The sequence below is a fragment of the Phyllobates terribilis genome, unplaced genomic scaffold (genome assembly GCF_046119375.1).
Source record: "Phyllobates terribilis strain yellow unplaced genomic scaffold, ASM4611937v1 Scaffold_9__5_contigs__length_417890890, whole genome shotgun sequence".
Classification (NCBI taxonomy): Eukaryota; Metazoa; Chordata; class Amphibia; order Anura; family Dendrobatidae; genus Phyllobates; species Phyllobates terribilis.
In genome coordinates, this window is record NW_027362769.1 from 344,692,297 (window position 1) to 344,716,811 (window position 24,515).

At 46.2% G+C, this 24,515-nt stretch overlaps 1 pseudogene; it reads right to left on the reverse strand.

Moving 5' to 3' along the window:
- Positions 1–24,515, reverse strand: part of LOC141161351 (cytochrome P450 2K4-like) — a 224,952-nt pseudogene that overhangs the window by 25,413 nt on the left and 175,024 nt on the right.

Here is a 24,515-nt window from a genome sequence, read left to right on the forward strand (position 1 = left end):
CGTGGTCAGTATTACGACACTTTTACGGACTCATAATAAAACATACAAAAACGAAACCAAAATGGATTTTCCTGGGAAATATGGTAAGGAACATCCTTTCCAGGGTAATGACTTGTATATAAGGCAAAATGAATAACCAAAAACAAAAATACTCCTCCACAACTTTGCCTATGTTCACACATAGCGTTTTTGATGCGTTTTTACACTTTTGAATTGCTTTCAACCAAGACAAATGCATTCACCAGGAAATGCAATTTTAACATTTTACAACCTTATCTGGCCATGTGGTGTGTGACACATCATCAGACACATGCACAAAGTGTTGAAAAGACATGGGAACAGCATGGGGAAGACCTCTGGAAGCATCTCTGACTCCCAGGTTACTGCATAAAAGTGTGCCCATCATAAGTGATCCTTGGCGCATGCGAAGATGCCTCCCGCCATGGACCTGTCATTGCAGACTTGCAACAATCACCGTCCACGTTCTTGTCCCACTGCAGCGTTCAGTTGTCCCTACCCCATTCCTTGGAATGCAAGCGCAAGTATGCAGGCAGCCACCCACCCACCCACAGGCTGCAATACTATACTGCCAAATTTTTGACAGCTGCTTGCACTTGAAATGTGGCCTTATAGGCTCGTGTAGGCGGAAGGTTTTCACAACGTCATGCCGGCGGCATGTCCATACTCGGTCCCCAGCCGCCATTATATTTCCTGGTATCGCCTCCGCCTTCCACAAGCACAGATCCCACAACATTACCCATGCCCTCCCCAGTGCACTTACTGGGAAGGACCGCCTAACCACAAACACGTGGACAGGTGAATGTGGCCAGGGACGGTACGGAGCCAGTCCACAATTTTTTTTCCTAAGAGTTGTATTAAGCTCGGTGAAAGGACTGGCATAGAGGGAAACCGCATGTACCCTGCGTGTCATTTCTCCCAGGAAGTCCTGTAATTGAGCTTGTTGCAGAAGCAATGGCATTGGCAGCCCATCCACATTTAAAAAGCAGCCATAGAGTGTCCGGGAACCTTCCCCCACACTTTTCTTAGCCAGGGCTGCTTTTCGGCAAGGTTGGACAGGCCCACCAGAGAACCGGAGACTCCTTCGGCGGGCCCTGGCTTCTCCTTCAGGAGAGTTCATAGTGATGGTGATGCCATGATGATGATAAAGGCCACCATCTGCTTAGTTTTCTGTTACTTGGAATGCAAGTGCAAGTATGCAGGCAGCCGCCCACCCATTGAGCTTGTTGCAGAAGCAATCGCAACCCGTCCAACATGAACTCGCACTTGTTGGTGGTACTTTGACACACGCACATCTTTCTTTGCGCATTTAATTTCTTGAATACAGAGTTGGACAATGGCCTGATCTGTAATGCGTTTTGAGAAATAACATGCATAAGGATGGCCGATCCACATTAAAAAAGCAGCCATAGAGTGTCCGGGAACCTTCCCCCACACTTTTCTTAGCCAGGGCTGCTTTTCGGCATGGTTGGACGGGCCCACCAGAGAACCGGAGACTCCTCCGGCGGGCCCTGGCTTCCCCTTCAGGAGAGTTCATAGTGCCAAGGTGAGGCCATGATGATGAAGAGAGGCCACCATCTGCTTCGTTTTCTGTTACTTGGAATGCAAGTGCAAGTATGCAGCCAGCCACCCACCCACAGGCTGCAACACTAAACTGCCAGATTTCTGGGCAGCTCTTTGCACTTGAAATATGGCCTTTTAAGCTCGTGGAAGCGGAAGCTTTTCACAACCTCATGCCGGCGGCGGCCGGGTGTCCATACTTGGTCCCCAGCCGCCACTATATTTCCCGGTATCGCCTCCGCCTTCCACAAGCACGGGTTCCACAACATTATCCGTGCCCTCCCCAGTGCATTTACTGGGAAGGATCGCCTAACCACAAACACGTGGACAGTTGAATGTGGCCAGGGACGGTACGGATGCAGTCCACAACTTTTTTTCCTAAGAGTTGTATTTAGCTCGGTGAAAGGACTCGCATAGAGGGAAACCGTATGTACCCTGCGTGTCATTTCTCCCAGGAAGTCCTCTAAAGCTGCTTGCACTTGAAATGTGGCCTGAACATTACTGCTGGTACTTTTCTGTGGGAATTTGCTTGCCTCCTACCAGTCTGGAATATTTCCAGCAAACTATGGTATGACGCCACGGTATTAGCACTGCCCCCAGTACCAGTAGCGAAACCATCCCCAATTTCCTTCTCAGGAATTTTATTTGGTAGACTGAGTGGCTGCCCAAATAGATTTTCTCACAAAGGAGCTGAAGATAGAGTGGCAGTAGGTGCTAGTTTCTCCAGCCTGTTAGATATTAGAGGGTGAACGGCAGCGCATTGGATCAGTGATTAGCACTGAAGCCTTGCAGCGCTGGGATCCTGGGTTCAAATGCCAGCAAGGACAACATCTGCAAGGACTTTGTATGTTCTCACCATGTTTGCGTGTGTTTCCTCCTCAGTAAAAAATCAGCCATAGAGTGTCCGGGAACCTTCCCACACACTTTTCTTAGCCAGGACTGCTTCTCGGCAGGGTTGGACGGTCCCACCAAAGAATCCTAATGTGTGCATTGGCTTCTACCTCAGGAGAGTTCATGATAGCTCTAACTTTGTAGCTACTATGGGGCTCTTGAGCGGGTGAGAAAGGTTAGCCCTCAGAATCAAATCCTCTGGTGGGCACAATGTTTTTCAATCTGAAACAGCTTCTCAGTGGGAGTTGTATTTCACCATAGCCATATTCTTTAGCTCGGTGAAAGGACTGGCATAGAGGGAAACCGTATCTACCCCGGCTGTCATTTCTCCGTCACCAGGTTCCGCCCATTGTCACACACGACCATGCCTGGCTGTATGTTCAGCGTTGAGAGCCACAGATCAGGCTGCTGTGTTAAAGCTTTCAACAATGCTGCAGCACTCTGCGGTTTGTCAATTAGGCATTAAGCATGTTATCTTCAGCACAGCCTGTTGCCGCTTGGCCAAGGCAGTGCTGCAGTGCTGTCAGCTTGTGACTGATGTGGTCATTTCGGAGATGGAGGAAGAGGTGCATGAGCTGAACAATGTGATTACATTGAGGTTAAATTGGTGACGCTGTTTTCTATATTAAAGAAAGATCCTATTGTTTTGCTTTTTTACGTTATTTTTTAAGATAAATGCATTCACCGGGAAATGTCATTTTAACATTTCACAACCTTATCTGGCAATGTGGTGTGTGACACATCATCAGACACATCCTGTTTTATTTATGATGGAGGGACTCTGAAAGTCATAAAGCCTATTTTTATAGGGACATCAGATGGCCCTTACTATTCTTAAAAGGCCAGCAGTCGGCCCTAGCTATTGTTAGAGAGCCATCAGCCGGCTATGCTTTGTTGTTCCCATGATTAACAAGTGGGTCTCCTATACTGTATTGCGTATCCAGTGACTGCAAGGGCTGCCAAAAATTTGGACGCAACCCAATACCCCTTTGAAGAGACATAGAGGAGGGTCTCAGTAAAAAAAATGTTCCCATTATAAAGGAGTGGGTCTTCTATAGTTCCAATGCCTATGCTGTGACTGCAAGGGCTGCCAAATTTTGGGAAAAACCCCACTAAGAATTTAAAGACACACAGAGCAGGGGCACTGTAACAAGGTACGACATGTTCCCATTAGAAAGGAGAAAGTCTGCTATACATTTATAGGGTATGCAGTGAGAGTTGTATTTAGCTCGGTGAAAGGACTCGCATAGAGGGAAACCGTATGTACCCTGCGTGTCATTTCTCCCAGGAAGTCCTCTAAAGCTGCTTGCACTTGAAATGTGGCCTGAACATTACTGCTGGTACTTTTCTGTGGGAATTTGCTTGCCTCCTACCAGCCTGGAATATTTCCAGCAAACTATGGTATGACGCCATGGTATTAGCACTGCCCCCAGTACCAGTAGCGAAACCATCCCCAATTTCCTTCTCAGGAATTTTATTTGGTAGACTGAGTGGCTGCCCAAATAGATTTTCTCACAAAGGAGCTGAAGATAGAGTGGCAGTAGGTGCTAGTTTCTCCAGCCTGTTAGATATTAGAGGGTGAACGGCAGCGCATTGGATCAGTGATTAGCACTGAAGCCTTGCAGCGCTGGGATCCTGGGTTCAAATGCCAGCAAGGACAACATCTGCAAGGACTTTGTATGTTCTCACCATGTTTGCGTGTGTTTCCTCCTCAGTAAAAAATCAGCCATAGAGTGTCCGGGAACCTTCCCACACACTTTTCTTAGCCAGGACTGCTTCTCGGCAGGGTTGGACGGCCCCACCAAAGAATCCTATGGTGTGCATTGGCTTCTACCTCAGGAGAGTTCATGATAGCTCTAACTTTGTAGCTACTATGGGGCTCTTGAGCGGGTGAGAAAGGTTAGCCCTCAGAATCAAATCCTCTGGTGGGCACAATGTTTTTCAATCTGAAACAGCTTCTCAGTGGGAGTTGTATTTCACCATAGCCATATTCTTTAGCTCGGTGAAAGGACTGGCATAGAGGGAAACCGTATCTACCCCGGCTGTCATTTCTCCGTCACCAGGTTCCGCCCATTGTCACACACGACCATGCCTGGCTGTATGTTCAGCGTTGAGAGCCACAGATCAGGCTGCTGTGTTAAAGCTTTCAACAATGCTGCAGCACTCTGCGGTTTGTCAATTAGGCATTAAGCATGTTATCTTCAGCACAGCCTGTTGCCGCTTGGCCAAGGCAGTGCTGCAGTGCTGTCAGCTTGTGACTGATGTGGTCATTTCGGAGATGGAGGAAGAGGTGCATGAGCTGAACAATGTGATTACATTGAGGTTAAATTGGTGACGCTGTTTTCTATATTAAAGAAAGATCCTATTGTTTTGCTTTTTTACGTTATTTTTTAAGATAAATGCATTCACCGGGAAATGTCATTTTAACATTTCACAACCTTATCTGGCAATGTGGTGTGTGACACATCATCAGACACATCCTGTTTTATTTATGATGGAGGGACTCTGAAAGTCATAAAGCCTATTTTTATAGGGACATCAGATGGCCCTTACTATTCTTAAAAGGCCAGCAGTCGGCCCTAGCTATTGTTAGAGAGCCATCAGCCGGCTATGCTTTGTTGTTCCCATGATTAACAAGTGGGTCTCCTATACTGTATTGCGTATCCAGTGACTGCAAGGGCTGCCAAAAATTTGGACGCAACCCAATACCCCTTTGAAGAGACATAGAGGAGGGTCTCAGTAAAAAAAATGTTCCCATTATAAAGGAGTGGGTCTTCTATAGTTCCAATGCCTATGCTGTGACTGCAAGGGCTGCCAAATTTTGGGAAAAACCCCACTAAGAATTTAAAGACACACAGAGCAGGGGCACTGTAACAAGGTACGACATGTTCCCATTAGAAAGGAGAAAGTCTGCTATACATTTATAGGGTATGCAGTGAGTCCAACGGCTGACCAATTTTAGGAAAAACCCCACTAAGAATTTAAAGACACACAGAGCAGGGCCACAGTAACAAGTACGAAATGTTCCCATTAGAAAGGAGAGGGTCTGCTATACAGTTATAGGGTATGCAGTGAGTCCAACGGCTGACCAATTTTAGGAAAAACCCCACTAAGAATTTAAAGACACACAGAGCAGGGTCACAGTAACAAGTACAACATGTTCCCATTAGAAAGGAGAGGGTCTGCTATACAGTTATAGGGTTTGCAGTGAGTCCAATGGCTGACCAATTTTAGGAAAAACCCCACTAAGAATTTAAAGACACACAGAGCAGGGGCACAGTAACAAGTGCGACATGTTCCCATTAGAAAGGAGAGGGTCAGCTATACAGTTATAGGGTATGCAGTGAGTCCAACGGCTGACCAATTTTAGGAAAAACCCCACTAAGAATTTAAAGACACACGGAGCAGGGCCACAGTAACAAGGTACGACATGTTCCCATTAGAAAGGAGAGAGTCTGCTATACAGTTATAGGGTATGCAGTGAGTCCAACGGCTGACCAATTTGAGGAAAAATCACACTAGGAATTTAAAGACACACAGAGCAGGGCCACAGTAACAAGTACGACATGTTCCCATTAGAAAGGAGACAGTCTGTTATACAGTTATAGGGTATGCAGTGAGTCCAACGGCTGACCAATTATAGGAAATACCCCACTAAGAATTTTAAGACACACGGAGCAGGGCCACAGTAACAATTTATGACATGTTCCCATTAGAAAGGAGAGAGTCTGCTATACCGTTATAGGGTATGCAGTGAGTCCAATGGCTGACCAATTTTAGGAAAAAACTCACTAATAATTTAAAGACACATAGAGCAGGGCCACAGTAACGACAAATTCCCATTAGAAAGGAAAGAGTCTCCCATAGTGTTGGCCTATGCAGTGAATGCAAGGGCTGCCAAAAATTTGGAGGCACTTCAATGACCCTTGGAAGAGACGTGGAGGAGGGCCTCATAAAAAAATGTTCCCATTAGAAAGGAGCAGGCCTCCTATACTTGTAATGCCCATGCACTAAGTGTATGGGCTGACAAACATTTACCCCTGGGGGGTATACATGAACATACTGTATAAAAAAAAATTTTTACGGGCATCATAAACACCCTTTAAAAAAATTATGTTGGTGTTGCATCACGGACCATGATCACCCTGGTGATATGGTGGTAGAGGATGAGGAGAAGGAGGAGGACAAGAGCAAATAGCCAAAATCAGGAAGCGTATACCCATGTGTGGGTGTGAAAAGGTACATGGGAATACACCTCCCAAGAAAAGACACTGGATTTGAGTTTATGTTACGCTGCTGTCAATCAGTGCTGTTGAGAAGTCTGGCCCAATCCAGCCCTTGTTCATTTTTATAAGAGTCAGCCTGTCAGCATTTTCAGTTGACTGGCGGATGCGCTTATCAGTTTTAATTCCACCAGCGGCACTAAAAACCCGCTATGATAAAACGCTGGCGGCAGGGCATGCCAGGACCTCCAAGGCATAGAGAGCCAGTACATTCCATGTATCCAGCTTGGATACCCAATAATTATAAGGCACAGTGAAATCACGGAAAACGTTAGTACGGTCGGCAAGGTACTCCCTCAGCATCTTCCCAAACTTTGCACTCCATGTGAGAGTACCCCGCGCCTCAGGGCCTGTGCGATGGGAGGGTCTGAGAAAACTCTCCCAGAACTTTGACAGTGTTCCCCTGCCTCTGCTGGATTGAAGTTGTGTCTCTCTCGCCTGTACTCCTTGGTTGCCCAAAGAAGTGTGTCCTCTGCCACCAGCGTTTTCAGATGGGAATTTTTTTAATAGTTCCGCAACAAGGGCCATCTGGTACTGCCCCATTTTTGTACACCTGTCCGCCTCAGGAATAAGAGATAGAAAGTTCTCCTTGTAGCGTGGGTCTAGAAGTATCACCAACCAGTAATGACTGTCACCCAAAATTTTGAGAACGCGAGGGTCATGGGAAAGGCAGCGTAACATAAACTCAGCCATGCGTGCCAGACTACTAACAGGCAAGACTTCCGTGTCCTCAACAAGAGGATAACTGACCATGCTCTCCTCCTCCTCCTCCTCCTCTCTGTCCTCTGGCCATCCACATTGAACAGACGGTACGACAGCTGTGCAGGTAGTACTGTCTATAGTGCTTGAAACTAGCTCCTGTCCTTCCTCCTCCTCTTCCTCATTGTCACCCAATCCACGTTGGGATGAGATGAGGCTTGGATGTATGTAATCACCCTGTATGGTTCCTTGCTCCATCTCATCGTGCTCCGCCTGCAATGCATCCTCTTTGATTGTGAGCAGAGAGCGTTTCAGAAGAGAGAGAAGTGGGATGGTGACGCTAATTATGGCGTCATCGCTGCTCACCATCTTGGTGGAGTCCTCAAAGTTTTGGAGGATGGTACATATGTCTGACATCCATGTCCACTCCTGAGGTCTTATGTGTGGAGTCTGAACTGAATACCAACGGCCTTGTTGATGCTGGTACTCAACAACTGCCCTCTTCTGCTCACAAATCCTTCCCAACATCTGCAATGTAGAATTCGAATGTGTGGGGACATCACACACCAGTCTGTGAGCCGGGAGCTGCAAACGCTGCTGAAGCACGGCAAAGGCAGCGGAAGCTGTAGCTGACTTTCTAAACTGGGCACACAGGCGGATACTTTAACAAGCAGATGTGGCAGCTCCGGGTAGGATTTGAGAAACCGCTGAATCACAAGGTTAAGCACATGGGCCAGGCATGGTACGTGTGTGAACTCGCCTCGCCTCAGAGCCGCCACCAGGTTCCGGCCATTGTCACACACGACCATGCCTGGCTGTAGGTTCAGCGGTGTGAGCCACAGATCTGCCTGCTCTTTCAGAGCTGTCCACAACTCTTCAGCATTTATTACATATAATAGGATAAAAGATATCAGACAAAAGTGATGCAAAGCACATACAATGTAAAAAATCCATCATAGTGGAGGACTAACTAGGTTCATAATGTGAGAGTATGGCGCTGTGGCCAATAAATTTATCACTAATGTCTCACATGGTCACAGGTAAAGTCTCAAGAGAAGCTATATTGTAAGTATCAGAATGGTTAGGGCTATCTTAAATGGCCAATTATATATTAATCATATGTTGCCTAATAGATATACCACCAGCTTCAGCCAACAAGACAGATAATTTAAAGAAAAGATGTATAAAATATATATACCTGGACTCAGAATAAGACCATATGAGGACTCACATATGAACCACGCGTCCATCCCTGGGGTGGACGCGTGTTTCATATGTGAGTCCTCATATGGTCTTATTCTGAGTCCAGGTATATATATTTTATACATCTTTTCTTTAAATTATCTGTCTTGTTGGCTGAAGCTGGTGGTATATCTATTAGGCAACATATGATTAATATATAATTGGCCATTTAAGATAGCCCTAACCATTCTGATACTTACAATATAGCTTCTCTTGAGACTTTACCTGTGACCATGTGAGACATTAGTGATAAATTTATTGGCCACAGCGCCATACTCTCACATTATGAACCTAGTTAGTCCTCCACTATGATGGATTTTTTACATTGTATGTGCTTTGCATCACTTTTGTCTGATATCTTTTATCCTATTATATGTAATAAAAGCTAATTTTTATATCTACTAATTAATTCTTGGGTCTCTTTGATCGCATGTTTTCTCTTATTTGATCTCCATGTTGGGCGATTTTCCCTTATCATTATCCATAGGTGTGAGTTTTTCTACTCGTGTACTTTTGTGACTATGCACCGGTTGGAAACTGTATGTATAAACTCTTCAGCATTGTGCGGTTTTTCAGCTAAGCATATTAGCTTCAGCACAGCCTGTTGCCGCTTGGCCAGGGCAGTGCTGCAGTGCTTCCAGCTTGTGACTGATGTGGTCATTTCGGAGATGGAGGCTGAAGAGGAGGAGGAGGCTGAGGAGGATGAGGTGCAGGACCTGTAGACCGTGGGGGTAACCCTGATTGACCTAGTGCCCGCAATCCTTGGCGTTGGGAGAATGTGTTCCGTCCCAAGGTCCGACTGGGTCCCGGCTTCCACTATGTTAACCCAGTGTGCCGTCAGCGAGATGTACCGTCCCTGCCTACAAGCACTTGTCCACGTGTCCGTGGTTAGGTGGACTTTCCCGGTAACTGTGTTGTTGAGAGCATGGCTAATGTTTTGGGACACGTGCTTGTGTAATGTGGGGACAGCACACCGGGAGAAATAGTGGCGGCTGGGGACCGAGTACCGAGGGACGGCCGCTGCCATCATGTTGCGGAATGTTTCCGTCTCCACGAGCCTAAAAGTCAACATTTCGAGTGCAAGCAGTCGTGAAATGTGAGAATTTAGTAGTGTGGCCTGTGGGGCGTTGGCTGCATATTTGCGCTTGCGTTCCAATGACTGGGGTATGGACAACTGAATGCTGCGCTGGGACAAGGACATGGACGTGCTTCCTGATGCTGCTACTTAAGAGTGTGCAACGACAGGTGCAGGGCAGGAGGCATCTTCGCATGCACCATGGAGAGGGGATTGGCTTGCATGCACAATAGCAAAAGAAGTAATGGTGCCATCCACAGACACTGTTCCTGGACCCTGGGGTTCGGCCCACAAAGTCATGTGCTTTGCTGCCATGTGCCTGATCATGCTGGTGGTGGTCAGGCTGGTCGTTTTGCCACCCCTGCTGATGCTGGCCTGGCAGGTGGTGCAAATGGCCTTTTTGGGATTATCGGAAGAGTCTTTAAAAAACAACCAGACTCAGGAAGACCTAACAGTTGTACTGGCAACTTCCTTCGTGTTGGTGTTACGGGGAACGGTTGCCTGCCTTCTGTCTATGGCCACCACACTGTTTCTTCCTGCCTGTTGGGGTGCTCTGCCTCCCTCCCCCTGTGTTCTGCTGTCCTTGCTCTGCATGTCCTCCTGCCAGGTTGAGTCAGTTACTATATCATCCACCACCTCGTCTTCAACTTCCGCACCCTGGTCCTCCTCCTGACTCTCTGGCAATTGTGTCTCATCATCGTCCACCTCTTGTGACACTTTCCCACCGTTGCCTTCGTATGACCGTGGCTGCTCAAATATTTGGGCATCGCTACACGCGATCTCTTCTTGCCCCGCTTCAAGTGGACCGGGCGAGAGGCCCATATCTATAAATGGAAGAGTGAACAGCTCTTCAGAGTGTCCAAGTGTGGGATCAGTTGTCTCTGGGTACTCGGCATGGTGGGAGGAAGGAGGATCAGGGTGAGGAATATGCGGTCCAGACTCACGGCTACTGAGACTTGACCGTGTGAAAGACAGGGTGGTGGTGGTAGTGGCTAAGTGACTGGAAGCATTATCCGCTATCCAACCTACAACCTTTTGACACTGCTCTGGGTTCAATAGTGGTGTGCTGCGGTCCCCTAGAAATTGGGACAGGAAGGTCAGGCGAGAAGATGTGGGTGTTTGTTGTGGCACAATTTCGGCTTGCCCATGACCTTGTCCTCGTCCTCTGCATGCACCATTACCATCACGTCCAGTTCCCCGTCCCTTGCCTCGTGCCTTGCCCATTTTAAATGGAGGACAGTATCTTCCACGCTTACTACAAATGACTGAGTTTGGAGCAAACTTATATGTGATCCATGTGATAGAGAAAACAGAGTTTTAAATACCTGGCCTGTAGGTAATTAGTTTGAACAGCAAACTGCGGTGAATTGCTTCAATGACACACTAAAGGAAATTTTTAATGGAGGCCAGAAATGGCAGTATTTTCTGACAACATATATGTGATCCGTTTGACGGAGAAAACAGAGTTTTAAATATCTGGCCTGTAGGTAAGTAGTTTGAACAGCAAACTGCGGTGAATTTATTCAATGACACACTAAAGGAAATTTTTAATGGATGCCAGAAATGGCAGTGTTTTCTGACAACGTATATGTGATGCGTTTGATGGAGAAAACAAAGTTTTAAATAGCTGGATTTCTAGCGCTCTAATATGGAAAGGACCTGGCTGTATTCTGCAGTGCCAACAAGCAAATGGCGCAGAAAAACGGTGTTCTCTGGATTGCTTTTTAAGTAAATAATGAGGATTAAGATCCAAATAAAAGTATTCCTGGCCCCTGAGACCTGGGCCTTTGTATAGAAATATCTAACAGCAGCAGAAGGCAGAATTGGAATGGAGCCTTTTGTGCTATATGCACTGCAGTCTGCTATATACACTGCCTGCCTATATACCCTGCCTGCCTGATATCTCTGAAGATGGATTAGTTAGTCCTCAAAAGGACTGTTTGTTAAGATGGATATGTGTAATGTATGGTTTTTCTCCCTACACTACCTAATACACAAGCAAATCTGTCCCTGACGCAGCAGCACCTCTCCCAAAACAAGCAAATGGCGCAGAAAAACGGCGTTCTCTGGATTGCTTTTTAAGAAAATAATGAGGATTAAGATCCAAAGAAAAGTGTTCCTGGCCCCTGAGACCTGGGCCTATTTCTATAAATATCTAACAGCAGCAGAAAGCAGAATTGGAATGGAGCCTCTTGTGCTATATGCAAAGCAGTCTGCTATATACACTGCCTGCCTATACACCCTGCCTGCCTGATATCTCTGCAGATGGATTAGTCCTTAGAAGGACTGTTTGTTAAGATGGATATGTGTAATGCACGGTTTTTTTCCCTACACTACCTAATACACGATCAAATCTCTCCCTGACACAGAAGCAGCTCTCCCTACACTGTATGATCCAGAGTGACAGTGACGAGCATGGCGACGCCAGGTCTGATATAGACCTGATGACGCTGTGTGGCCAGCCAATCACTATAATGCCCACAACCAACATGGCTACGGCATTACAGTGCATGGCAGGCCATCCCTGCATGTTCATTGGCTCTCTAATGAGCGCCAAACATGCAGGGAGGGGACCAGAGTTCCCGCCCGAGCTACCGGGAAATACTCGGCGAGCGCCGAGCATCTCGGACAGTGAGATGCTCGGGCGAGCACCGAGCAGTAGCGAGCCTGCTCCCTCATCACTATAGAAAATATAAAACATTCAATAAATTAAAAAAAATATACTGTATATACTAGAATTACCTCAACATAATTGATAGTATGTAAATCCTCTTATAGTAAAACCTGTTTGCGACAACCACCCAAAATTGTATTGAAAAATTTACTTCTGCAGGGATTGGTCATCAAAAAGATGATCATTATACAGTATATGAAATATGATAGAAGAGTAAATATGCAACAGAATCTATAGTCTAGGCCAGGGATGTCAAACTCAAATACACAGAGGGCCAAAATGAAAAACTTGGACAAAATTGGCCAAAGAGTATACAGTATAATGGGCCACACATAGTCCTCCCTACAGAATAATGGGCCCCACATAGTCCTCCATACAGAATAATGGGCCCCACATAGTCCTCCACACAGTATAATGGGCCCCACATAGTCCTCCATACAGAATAATGGCCCCACATAGTCCTCCATACAGAATAATGGGCCCCACATAGTCCTCCCTACAGAATAATGGGCCCCACATAGTCCTCCATACAGAATAATGCCGCACATAGGAGTGGTGGTTCTGGTGTCGAGGGCCAAATAAAATCACCCTGCGAGACAGATTTGGCCCACGGGCCAGAGTTTGATATGTGTGGTCTAGGCTAAGTGGTCACCCTCAGGAAGATGTGATCTGGTGGTCTTTAGAGATTGTTGCTGTTCGCCTAAAGTCTTATGTAACTTTAAACAATTTAGCAAGAATTGCTTTGAATCTCCGGATACGTCATCATCAATAAAATTCCCCATTCAATTGTTGTAGATGTAGATTCAGTTCCACCAGCAAAGAGATCCAGGATGGAGGAAAGTAGATTTTCTTCATTAAAATATGTCTCAGTTTTTGTTGAATCCTGAAAACACATAACACAAATATTCCCCACTTACTCAATATAATCAGCTGGTTCTAAGACAATTATAACCTTACTCTCTTTGTTATATGGTAGAAATCTTCCATTTTCTTTAACTTTTTTTTGTTCCTGAAACACTTAGGTTTTTGAAGTAATGTTTTCATGACTCTAGTTGCCTAAATACTTCTAAATACTTCTATTCTGAAATTGCTGAAGAAGGTAACATTTAACAACTAAGTGCATCAATATGGAAGAGACATCAACATGCTCCAGCGTAAACATTGGACCTGGGATATGTAACCACCAAGCTCTGTGCCTCAATGCTGCGTGTAGCTACAAAGATTGTAGCCTCATTGGGAGGCTGTAACCATTATGCAATTTGCTTTATATTCACTAAATACCTGATTACATCTTGCAGATCCTGTGCTTCACACAAAAAAATTGGTATAGTCAGCACAATTGTAGTAGCACGGTGGCAGCTAAAAGTAGCAGCCACTGATCAGTCTGTAGTAACTTAGTCCCTCTTCGACCAGTGGAAAGTGGTGACAGAGCGTAAAGTGGAGAAAAGTCCTTCAGCTCTAGGACCCTGCAAAGGAAGGATCCATGAGCTCCGCCCAAAAAATGATGAGCCAAGACTAGGTATTTTATGTTGAAGCTTAAAGAACAGAAGATCCATTAGAAACACAGAATTTGAGAGTTATTAAAAGGGCTGTCAGCAAAGCAGTACAGAATTTGTGGAAAGCGCAGGGGACTGTGACCTACTTTCACCACAACATGGACTCTGTTTTTCCTCTGAAGGTCAGTCCAAGGTCAGAGAGGTTGCAGAGCCAAGATAGGCTAAGAACAAAGTAGCGCCATGTGCCTGTCAAGGTTTGTGCAGGATTTCATACTGTTCTTGGCAGTATAGCTAGTAGCAAAAAGACTGACTGTCACTTCCAAATCAGAAAACTGGTGTGTACAGGTGCGAACTAAGAATAGCCATCTCTATACATAACAAACAAGTAAAATTGCACTTTGTAGTGCTAAAGCATGTAAACATGAAATATATGAAATTTGAATAGCATTACTGCTTTAGATAATAAGAAAAAATGTAAATGCTTAGCACATAATTTGGCCAATTCATGAATGCCCAGCAGCCAATAACAAGGTGATCTCCAGTTTGCTGGGAACCTATCTAATGTTAATCTTCTCCTATGCTACCTACCCATAAATGCAGGCTTTAGCCTAAGAGAGGATTCAAATTAGGTTCACGTGAGGTTCTTATGTCACATGAGCCCTCCGCCTAATCAGCCTTGGCATAATTGTCCCCGTCTTTGGACTTATAACTAATCAAGAGGAAGTGATCAGCCAGTCAACTCTCACTCCCTGTTGATTACTTATACGTCCGAAGGCAAGGACAGTGGAGCCAGCGCTGATTGGGCTCAGGGCTCATGTGACATAACAATTGCTGTTCTGTCATCATCTGGTGCTCTGTTTTCCTCAAATGTATATTTTACTTATATGTAAACTGTGCTTCCATTTGCACCGAACAGTGGGCATATCAGTACACTTGCGGTCCTTGGTTTCTCTTTTATTCTCCCTGCCGATGCTGCCCCTAAGTTGAGCGCATGGGTGACATTGAGCAGCAGAAACTGTCTTTACTGTTAATTAAGAAGCAGAGAGCAGCACCGGAAAATCAAAGAAGAAGCCAAGGATTGCAAGTGCACTGATAACTCACACTTGGCAATCTGTGAGCCTAATTTGCAAATGAATAAAACATCAATTTTGTTACAATGGAACACCGGATAATGACAGAAAAGGTCAGGAAACCTAACTCTGCAGACGCAAGCTGCAGTAGAAAGCGATATTCATAGCAGTCTGTGCCAGATGAAAAAGATGGGAAAAGTCCAATAACAGATGAGATTTAAGTCATTAGTTTTGGATTGGATTTACCTGTATTGTATTTGCTTTTATGTCCTTGTATAGTGGTTTTTATTCAGTAATAGTAAGATAATATTTTTAGTCGTAGTGCAGTGGTATTGTTGGTGATCATGACAGTGCCAATATTTGGGTCTTGTATAGTGATTACAAAAATAAATATTACTAATGTTTAGTGATTTTTGTTCAAGGTCAGTATTGGAGGTAATATTTAATCACCATATGATGGTAACATTCAGCAATGGCATATTACTAATATAAACTGCTCAAAAAAATAAAGGGAACACTTAAACAACAGAATATAACTCCAAGTACATCAAGCTTCTGTGAAATCAAATGTCCACTCAGGAAGCAACACTGATTGACAATCAATTTCACATGCTGTTGTGCAAATGGAATAGACAATAGATGGAAATTATTGGCAATTATCAAGACACCCTCAATAAAGGAATGGTTTTGCAGGTGGGGACCACAGACCCCATCTCAGTACCAATGCTTTCTGGCTGATGTTTTGGTCACTTTTGAATGTTGGTTGTGCTTTCATACTCGTTGTAGCATGAGACGAACTCTACAACCCACAGAAGTTGCTCAGGTAGTGCAGCTCATCCAGGATGGCACATCAATGCGAGCTGTGGCAAGAAGGTTTGATGTATCTGTCAGCGTACTGTCCAGAGGCTGGAGGCGCTACCAGGAGACAGGCCAGTACACCAGTAGACATGGAAGGGGCCGTAGGAGGGCAACAACCCAGCAGCAGGACAGCTACCTCCGCCTTTGTGCAAGGAGGAACAGGAGGAGCACTGCCAGAGCCCGTCAAAATGACCTCCAGCAGGCCACAAATGTGCATGTGTCTGCGCAAATGGTTAGAAACCGACTCCATGAGGGTGGTATGAGGGCCCGACGTCCACAGATGGGGGTTGTGCTCACAGCCCAACACCGTGCAGGACGCTTGGCATTTGCCACAGAACACCAGGATTGTCAAAGTCACCACTGGCGCACTGTGCTCTTCACAGATGAAAGCAGGTTCACACTGAGCACATGTGACAGACGTGACAGAGTCTGGAGACGCCGTGGAGAGTGATCTGCTGCCTGCAACATCCTTCAGCGTGACTGGTTTGGCAGTGGGTCAGTAATGGTGTGGGGTGGCATTTCTTTGGAGGGCCGCACAGCCCTCCATGTGCTCGCCAGAGGTAGCCTTACTGCCATTAGGTACCGAGATGAGATCCTCAGACCCCTTGTGAGACCATATGCTGGTGCGGTTGGCCCTGGGTTCCTCCTAATGCAAGACAATGCCACACCTCATGTGGCTGGAGTGTGTCAGCAGTTTCTGCAAGATGAAGGCATTGACGCTATGGACTGGCCCGCCTGTTCCCCAGACCTAAATCCGATTGAGCACATCTGGGACATCATGTCTCGCTCCATCCACCAACGTCATGTTGTACCACAGACTGTCCAGGAGTTGACGAATGCTTTAGTCCAGGTCTGGGAGGAGATCCCACATGAGGCCATCCGCAACCTCATCAGGAGCATGCCCAGGCATTGTAGAGAGGTCATTCAGGCACATGGAGGCCACACACAATACTGAGCCTCATTTTGACTTGTTTTAAGGACATTACATCAAAGTTGGATCAGCCTGTAGTGTGTTTTTACACTTTAATTTTGGGGGTGACTCAAAAACCAGGCCTCCATTGGTTAATAAATTTGATTTCCATTGATGATTTTTGTGTGATTTTGTTGTCAGCACATTGAACTTTGTACAGAACAAAGTATTCAATGAGAATATTTCATTCATTCAGATCTAGGATGTGTTATTTGAGTGCTCCCTTTATTTTTTTGAGCAGTGTATAATATCTACCTAAGCAAATAATTAAGTTAATTTGGTTTGAGGGAAGAGAATATATTTTGTATTTTTGGACTATAATATCCACTTTATAATATGACAAAATCTTGTTAAAAAGTGTGTGTATTTTATAGTCTGGAGAGAGCTTCTTATGCTGGAGGAGAACTCTGACACATCATCTTTACCTACCACTAAGAACATTGCTCTCCTCCTCCTATGATATATCTGATACACTAAGAGCTGTGTATATTTGCAGGAGAAGGGTATGTGCATAAAAGTTGTGTTTTGCTGTGTATTTGCAGCAGATTTTTATGTAAATTTTCAGCTGCTTCTGGCAGTACCAGCAAAGTGTATGAGAAACCACAATTCACTGTTCCCACATGTTGCTTTATGGTTGCTGCATATTTTCAGTGATTAGAAAAACGCTGAAAGAAGTGACATGTCACTTCTTTCAGCGTTTTTTCACCCATAGGAAGTAATGTGGGGATGAAAAAAACGCTACAAATACGCAGCAAAAACACACCAAAAAACGCACCTGCGTATTTTGCTGCATATTTGCAGCGTTTTTGATGGCAAAATAGAATGGGAGCCTTTTTTCACAGAACTTTATGTGCATTACTAAATAGAGACAGAAGAACAGTGAAAAAAAATCTGCAAATACGCAGCAAAAACACAACAAAAAACACAGCTAAACCTGCGTTTTTGACGCAGCTAAGCTCCTGCCAGAGAAAAGTTATGTGCAGATTTCATGCAGATTTTGGTGCAGAAAACGTGCAGAAAAAACACAACGTGTGTGCACTTACCCGAACTGTGTATGTAGCAGAGCTATGTGTGTATATAGGTGAGCTGTGTGTATGTAGCAGAGCTGTGTCTCTATATAGGTGAGCTGTGTATATGCAGCAGAGCTGTGTGGGTATGTGGCATAGTTGTGTGTATATGTAGTATGGCTGTGTGTATGTAGCAGAGCTGTGTGTGTATTTAGCAGAGCTGTGTGTGTATATAGGAGAGTGTGTATATAACTGAGTTGTGTGTGTATGTGTAGGAGAACTGTCTATATATGTAGGAGAGCTGTTTGTGATGTGAGGATTCACAAGTCTGCAGTCACATATATTGACTGCAGACTACAGTCTTGTAGCCTAAGGCCGGACAACCCCTTTAATGATTTCATAAAATAAAGTTAGGTTAACATATCCACCATTATAGAAAGCAACGTACCTGCTTCTTAAGATATGCATCGATATATCCTGTGATGTCATTTGCATCAAAATTCAATCGTCGAATCGTCTTTGAAAATTGGGAAATAAAACTCTTCAGATCTTGTATGTTCTGTTGTACTTTCTTATGTAGGCCAAGGAGTGATCCAAGGAAGGGATAATAATTCTACAGCTGTGGAAATCAACAGTTCCTCGTTAGATATTTTTGCAACAAAAAGTACAGACCTCTTCAATAAGGCTTTATTCACACATCAGCATTTTGATCAGTATTTCATCAATATTTGTATGCCAAAACCAGGGATGTTGCCAGAACACAAAAACAGGTGTCAATCTATAAATTATAGTTTTTCTCTATAAGTTTCACTCCTATTGGTATGTGAAAAACGTCATAGATTATAATTGATAAGTGTTTTATCCACAAAGAGACAAACAAAAATAAACCCATAAAACATGAATGCAAAACTTGTATAGATGGAACCTAAGTTGGTAAGCACTTGTGACATGCAGAAGTAGTGCTGTTGCAGAGTGTGACATGCAGAAGTAGTGCTGTTGCTTTAAAAGCATTCAGCAACTATTAGAAGTAACACATGCACAGGAGACAGGAAGTGTTGTGCTCCAGAAGCATCCAGCAACTAGAGGGGTTAACACAGTCACATTAGAAAGGGAGTATTTTAGCAGAGCCCCAGGGGGTTTGTGGGGAAGTTGTTTACTGTCTTGCCTGAGCTGAAGAGAATGGTGGCTTATGATCTGTATCTCACAGTAGTCAAGGGAACAGAATTCAGGTCAGGAGGGAAGATAAACAAAGGTCAGTTAGACTCCCTGAGCTAACAGTGTGGAAAATTATCAGCCAGGAAGATAAGGACTGGAATGAAGCCTGTCATAAAGATCATCTCCCTCATCACACCCTTCCCCCCTCCATCTCCATACAGGATAAATAATGCTGTATACTATTGAGTCCTTGTGAAGGAAAAACCTGTGGTTGTGTATGCATTAAAACTGTGCTGTACTGTGCTACCGGATAATAGACTGTGTACTGCTGTGCTGCAAAGGAGACTGTAGTGTTATTACTGGACCCTGTTGCTCAAAGAGATATTTGCATTGCACTGGCCGTGCCTCATTAAATGTTACTGTTCTACCATTTATGAAGACTCTTGTCAGATGTGTCTGGTCAGCAACTGAATCTATCGTGTGCCTGAGAGAAGATGCAGCCTATGGTCGCCCTGAGTAACGGTTCCCCCAGGATTCCAACGAATTCATGTTACCGGTCTCGCCCCTATCTGAACTTAGGCGGGGTGCGTGTAACATTGGTGGCCCGTACGGGGAATTCTGAGCGGGAATTAGCGTGTAGAGGGAGAAGAGGAAAAGTGTCTGGAAAAACACAGCATCACAGTACCTCAACTCAACTCTGCTACACCAGTTAAAGGGGACCAGCCCTTAAGAAAAACTCACTACCAGCAATGGATGTGGAAATACAAATGGACAGAATTAGTGAGCTGCTTCTTCAGTTAACCTGTGAAGAATTGAGAACAATAGCAGAACATATAAAGATGTCAGTAACACAGTTTCTAACCAGGTTGAAGTTGGAGGATGGAGGAGCGGCACCAATTACCAAAAGAGGGAATCTCCGTCAACAGACTGAACTGCAGGAATTGAAAGAACAATCCAAAACCCTAACAACAGCCCTGCAGGAATCTACACAAACCTCTGAATGGGTGATATACTCAGACAGGACCTTTAACCTGCTTGGGTTAGATAAATCAGGGAAACAGTCCTCTTTAACACCACAAATCACCATAAGGAAAGAATTGAAAATCCTGGGACAGATTGGAGAGTGTGAACAGAAAGAGAGACTGTCTTATAGGAACTTGTTGCAGGCTTACAGAAAGGCTACCAGCCAGATGAGATTTTTGAGTGGGTGGTGAAAGCGATCATCCCAGGACTGAACCTCTGTAGTATGCTAGAAATGAAAAGTAAATTGACCTTGCAACAGCTGAAGATCATTTTAAAAGGGCACTATAAAGAAGAGAGTACTCACAGAAAAATAATGAATCACCCCAAAGTTTCTTGCTCAGATCAATTGAACTGAAGGATAGATTGTTGTTTGCATGCAGAGATGTAGAAGTGGAAGAGAAGTTTCATGCTGGACTAGTCCAGAAGAAGTTCTTGAGATCATTGGGAATGGGATAAATCAGCAAAAATATCAAGCTGCAGCTGAAACAGTACCTAGAAGATCGTGACATTTTGGACGAAGTCCTAATTGAAAAAATGAATGAGGCCGCTAGTTTGGAGTCAGAGAGCGAACAGAAGTTAAAGAAAGGCTCTGCTCCTAAAATCACCAAAATGAGTCAGCTGAAGTTGGAGACCCCTGGTGGCCAGTCCGAAGATTATGATAGAGACCCTCCAGTGCCACCTCCGAGAGGGAACCTTAAATCACCAGCAAAAGAGAGGACTGCCAGCGCTCACTGGCAGGAAGTAATAGGAAAACTGTGAGCCGAGTTGATTGAGGTGAAAAAGTCGATTCGTTCCAGGCCAGAACCGGTATCCCTCAGACCCAGGAGTGGGTTCCAAAACAGCAACCCACAACAATACCCACAGAGAAAAATGAAGAATGCGGGTTGGACCGGGCTTAAAAGAAACAACGCCGTTTCGTCCCAACAGCCCATTCTCTGGACAGCAGACCACCAGGATGTATTGGAAGAACTAGTAGACTCCCTGGTAAAACTACCCATCTTGGGATATCCTGATTTTAATTTACCATTTGTTTTTCATTGAGACGCTTCTCAAGTTGGACTGGGAGCTGCCCTGTATCAGCATTAAGATGGAAAAATTAGAGTCATCGGTTACAGCTCTAGAACATTGACAGACGCCATCTACATTCCAGAAAATTGGAGTTCCTGGCATTGAAATGGTCTACTGTATATGTGAACAATTTAGAGATTATCTCTACTACAGGAAAGAGTTTGAGGTATACACTGACAACAACCCTTTGACCTATGTCCTTACTACAGCCAAACTGAATGCAACGGGAGATGGGTCGCTGAAGTAGCTTACTTTAATTTCAGCATCAAGTACAGGCCAGGAAAATGCAATGCGGATGCTGACGGATTGTCAAGAATGCCACTAGAGCCTGAGGAGTTCATGCAAGAATGCTCGGAGGAAGTCAGTCTGGAAGCAATTGAGAGCACTACCCAAGCAGTACAAGCTTATCAGGAGAAAGACACACCATTGTGGTGTCCGTTGACGGTGGAAACCACCATTAAAGTGAGAGAACAAGATCACCCTCAGTCTATTCAACAACTACCAAAAGGGAAAATCCGTAGAGCACAACAGGAAGATCAGATAATTGGTTGAATACTACTTTATGTGGACCAAAATCGGTTTCCAAGTAAATGGGAGAGAGACAATGAGTCACCAGCAGTATCTGTTTTAATTAAAGAATGGACGAAGCTCTACCTCAGTGAAGACGATCGGTATCCTGTATCGTAAAGGAGGTCAAAACCAGCAATTGATACTACTCAGAGTATTCCGTAGGTTGGTCTTCAAAGAACTCCATGAAAACATGTGACACCTGGGAGTGGAAACGACAACAAATTTGATCCGTGAACGTTTCTTCTGGCCGTACATGCAGAGAGATATTGAGAGGTAAGTGACCAAGGAGTGTGGGTGTTTGAAAGATAAACGTCCCAACACATCAACCCGGGCACCTATGGGCAACATCCACACTACGTATCCATTTGAGATGGTCTCAATAGACCAGGGGTCTCAAACACGCGGCCCGCGGGCCGCATGCGTCCCAGCGCAGCAGCGTATGACGTCACTGTCATGCGTAGATGTCAGCTGCTGGCCTCTGATAGGCCAGCGGTTGACACTGGTATTGCTGTGCAGAGAGCCGGTCTCTGCGTGGCAATACACTGCACTACAGCGCTGATGTCGGCGGCTGCTGGAGAGAGCCGCGATCATTATGGGGTCTGTGCCTTCGGGCCGCAGGTTCAGAAAAGACGCCGAGGGAACGGAGGACAGGTGAGAATCTTTTTTTTTGTTTTCCTCTGTCATGTGAAATACAGCACAGGGGACCTGTGCTCAGTATGGGGGGGGCACTGTGCTCAGTATGGGGGGACTGGGACCCTGAGCGCTGTATGAGGGGGACGGGGACCCTGAGCGCTGTATGGGAGGGGGGCGAGGACTCTGAGCGCAGTATGGGGGGGGAACGGGGCCCTGATCGCATTATGGGGGGGGATGGGGACCCTGAGCGCAGTATGGGGGGGAGAACGGGGACCCTGAGCGCAGTATGGGGGGGGCGGGGACCCTGAGCGCAGTATGGGGGGGACGGGGACCCTGAGCACAGTATGGGGGGGACGGGGACCCTGAGCACAGTATGGGGGGGACGGGGACCCTGAGCGCAGTATGGGGGGGAATGGGGACCCTGAGCGCAGTATGGGGGGGGGATGGGGACCCTGAGCGCAGTATGGGGGGGGACGGGGACCCTGAGCGCAGTATGGGGGGGGAATGGGGACCCTGAGCGCAGTATGGGGGGGGAATGGGGACCCTGAGCGCAATATGGGGGGGAGACGGGGACCCTAAGCACAGTATGGGGGGGGAATGGGGACCCTGAGTGCAGCATGGGGTGGGGAATGGGGACAATGAGTGCAATATGGGGGGGAGGGGACCCTGAGAGCAGTATGGGGGGGGACGGGGACCCTGAGCGCAGTATGGGGGGAGACCCTGAGCGCAGTATGGGGGGGGGACCCTGAGCACAGTATGAGGGGGGAACGGGGACCCTGAGCGCAGTATGGGGGGGGACCCTGAGCGCAGTATGGGGGGGACCCTGAGCGCAGTATGGGGGGGACGGGAACCCTGAGCGCAGTATGGGGGGGACGGGGACTCTGAGCGCAGTATGGGGGGGACGGGGACCCTGAGCGCAGTATGCGGGGGGACAGGGACCCTGAGCGCAGTATGGCGGGGAACGGGGACCCTGAGTGCAGTATGGGGGGGTGGGGACCCTGAGCGCAGTATGGGGAGGAGAAACCCTGAGCGCAGTATGGGGGGGAACGGGGACCCTGAGCGCAGTATGGGGGGGAATGGAGACCCTGAGCGCAGTATGGGGGGGGGACGGGGAACCTGAGCGCAATATGGGGGTAGAGGGGACCCTGAGCGCAGTATGGGGAGGGAACGGGGACCCTGAGCGGAGTATGATGGGGGGAACGGGGACCCTGAGCGCAGTATGGGGGGTAACGGGGACCCTGAGCGCAGTATGGGGGGGGGGACCCTGAGCGCAGTATGGGGTGGGACCCTGAGCGCAGTATGGGGGGGGACCCTGAGTGCAGTATGGGGGGGACGGGGACCCTGAGCGCAGTATGGGGGGACAGGGACCCTGAGCGCTGTATGGGGGGGACGGGGACCCTGTGCACACTATGGGGGGGACCTGGATGGGGGACATGTCTGCAACATAAGGACCAGGATGGGGGACCATGTCTGCAATATGGGGGACCATGTCTGCAATATGGGGGACCTGAAGGGGAGACCACGTCTGCAATATGAGAGACCTGGAGGGGAGACCATGTCTGCAAGATGAGGACCAGTTCAAAAGGTGTATAGAAAATAAAATGGTATCACTAAAAATGTCACTTTGTCATGCAAATAATGCGGCCCCCAAATTAAATGTTTTTCCATGTGCGGCCCATATGCCTGACTGAGTTTGAGACCCCTGCAATAGACCTTCTACATCTCGAGACGTGAAAGGGTGGTTACGAATACATCTTGGTGGTGATGTACCATTTCACTTGATTTTCTCAAGCATATGCCACCACTAATAAATAGGGTCGAACAGCAGCAGAGAAAATCTTCCTTGATTTTGTTTTGAGGTTTGGGTTCCCTACGAGGTTACACCACGACCAAGGAAGAGAATTTGAGAACCAGCTCAATACCAAGCTAGGAAAGTACTGTAGAATTCAGAGATCCCACACAACGCCCTATCACCCAGAGGCTAATGGACAAGTGGAACGTTTTAACCAAACATTATTGTCTATGTTGCGCACTTTAACAGCTGATGAGAAGAAAGAACAATAGTTCTCTGTCAAAAGTGGTACAAGTCTATAACTGTACAAAGAGCGATGCAACGGGTTACTCACCCTTTTTCCTATTGTGTGGACGATCGCCTAGACAGCCAATTGACATTATGTTTGATACTCCGGTGTCAGAGACTTACAGAATGTATCCGGAATACAT